The following is a 2500-nucleotide window of genomic DNA, read 5'->3' as shown; positions in this document are numbered from 1 at the left end:
TGCATAAAACATAGAGAGAGAGAGAGAGAGAGAGAGAGAGAAAGAGAGAGAGAGAGAGAGAGAGAGAGAGAGAGAGAGAGAGAGAGAGAGAGAGAGAGAGAGAGAGAGAGGGGGGGGGGGGGGGGGGGAGAGAGAGAGAAAGAAAGAAAAAGAGAGAGAGAGAGAGAGAGAGAGAGAGAGAGAGAGAGAGAGAGAGAGAGAGAGAGAGAGAGAGAGAAAGGGAGAGAGAAAGAGAGAGTGTGTGAGATAGAGAGAGGGAGAGAGAGAGAAGAGAGAGAGAGAGAGAGAGAGAGAGAGAGAGAGAGAGAGAGAGAGAGAGGAGAGAGAGAGAGAGAGAGAGAGAGGTGGGAGGGAGGGAGAGAGAGAGAGAGAGAGAGAGAGAGAGAGAGAGAGAGAGAGAGAGAGAGAGAGAGAGAGAGAGAGAGAGGGAGAGAGAGAGAGAGAGAGAGAGAGAGAGAGAGAGAGAGAGAGAGAGAGAGAGAGAGAGAGAGAGAGAGAGGGAGAGAGAGAGAAAGAGAGAGAGAGAGCAAATAAAGGTCGAGAAAATTACTGGAGTGTGCGCATTAACCAATTAAAATTTGCCGCGATTGTTTAAGACGGGAACTTGTGCCCGAATCAAATGAACAAATTTGTGGCACGATTTGTTATTTATCATGTTTTGGCCTCAATGAACAAGCGTCGGAATCATAATAACAACACTGCCGCCTGAGTAACATTCCATAAAAAAGACAATTTAATCGTAATAAATAGCCAACCTGTTGTGAATAGCTGTTATACCACAAAAACACATTCTTGATGCTTCACTGTTACTAGCGAAGACATTATCGAATAACTTCTGGAATATGATTGGTATTTTGGTGTGAAATTTAGTTTTAATGAAATCGCATGCGGATAAATATCATGAATACACCTGTTGTATTTTAGAAGAGAATTTGCCCCATTAAAAAAATTGTCGTTGTAAATACTGGGTTTGATTTCTACTCTCAAGATATGAGGATGATCCTAATTATCATATATCGGTAATTTTACCTTTTCACATTTGGATATGTCTAGGCAGCATTTAAATCACTAATGACCGAAGGAATAAATTGCCCTTGCATGTAAGATATCTCTCCTCGAACGATCAGCATCGCATCAAAGAAATTAATTGATCTAAAACAAAACACAAAAAAATCTACAGAATACCACACCAAATAATCACCTAAACTTCTTATAAATAAAAACCGGTATGCGTCCCGCGTCTCCATGACAACGCGTAGTACCTCATCCGGGCGCTAGATGGCCGGCGTCCCCCGTCGCCATGGCAACGCTTAGTCTCCCGCCCGGCCGCTAGGTGGCTCTGAGTGTCCACACATGTTTTGGTTTCGCGAAGACAGTTCAAGGAGAGACCGAGACAAGTGAATGATAACACCCTTTTTTGAGGTAAAATACCCACTCGATTGGCTCCGGCGGCGAATTGAGGCCGCGGGGGGAATCGCTAAGTGTCCGGCTTGCCTTCCGGGAGATTTGAAATCGCAAAGAAATGGAATGGAGTGGTAGTGATGACGTTCTCATTACATTTTTCTTATCATCATTACATTGTGTGGTGATCCATGCGGTCTCTTATATTACATATTTTCCGTATTAAGAGACCATTAAATACGCCGAAGAAAGACTCACAGACTCACAAACATCACCCTCAAGTGAGATTTAAATTCCGTAATGTAAATGGATGAGTAACAAATGCGCAAAATTGAATTGAGGTTAAGATGAAAGTAATAGGGCATTTTTTTCCACTTTTTTCCTATTCCTTGTGACCCAGAGGAGGTATTTAAGCATTGTCTTCTCGTCCTTGATTATTAAGAGTTATTGAGGCTAGATCGGTATTTGTTGAGGAGGAGAGGAGTACAAAGAATGTTGAAAACTGAGTTCAACGGCCGTATTTGATGTGATATGTAAATTACAGTAATGTTGCAGGATTACCATACTAATGATTGTAATAAAACTCGGTTATCATTCCTTACAACTGATATTGAATTATTTTTACTACATTTTTTTTTGGGGAGTATCAAGATATTGAATGCTGTAGAAGGGAGGATTGTAATATAAAGAACAAATTTTGAATTGCAGACTTCCAACCCTGTAGATAGATCTTAATTGAGTTTTACTTTTTATTGTGAAATATTCAAATATAATGATGATAAAAGACAAAGTGGAGGGGCACTAAAGAATAGATACGATGTTGAATTAACTTGGTATTTAGTAAGTACACTAAAATCACTGCAATTCGTGATTATCTCCAGCCACTTTAAAGATGATTCCTTATCCATCAGAATAGTAAATATTAAACTGCTTAGTGTTTATACAGAGCTTTCTATTTTGAGTGAACTAATATTGAAATCAGACCTTCGATATTTTTTGTATGCAGCATACTCTCTATTTTAAAGATGGAGAAAGAGAAGAGTAAAAATACAAATATAAACAGTAACTGATAACAAAAATAGTGAGTTTTAGACTGTTT

General features: G+C 39.5%; 1 protein-coding gene across 2 annotated transcripts in view; it reads left to right on the top strand.

Moving 5' to 3' along the window:
* Window positions 1-1314: 1314 nt before the first annotated feature.
* LOC125041989 (general transcription factor IIH subunit 1-like) overlaps window positions 1315-2500 on the top strand; it is a 12328-nt gene continuing 11142 nt past the window's right edge. Inside the window, exon 1 of one of the 2 annotated variants that reach the window (XM_047637450.1) lies at window positions 1315-1422. The gene's annotated coding sequence lies outside the window, so the exon portion shown is untranslated. The remainder of the gene's footprint in view (window positions 1423-2500) is intronic. The other variant, XM_047637448.1, reaches the window with a different exon arrangement.

Source organism: Penaeus chinensis, chromosome 31, assembly GCF_019202785.1.
Source record: "Penaeus chinensis breed Huanghai No. 1 chromosome 31, ASM1920278v2, whole genome shotgun sequence".
In the NCBI taxonomy this organism is placed as follows: Eukaryota; Metazoa; Arthropoda; class Malacostraca; order Decapoda; family Penaeidae; genus Penaeus; species Penaeus chinensis.
This window is presented reverse-complemented; position numbering and strand designations above follow the sequence as displayed.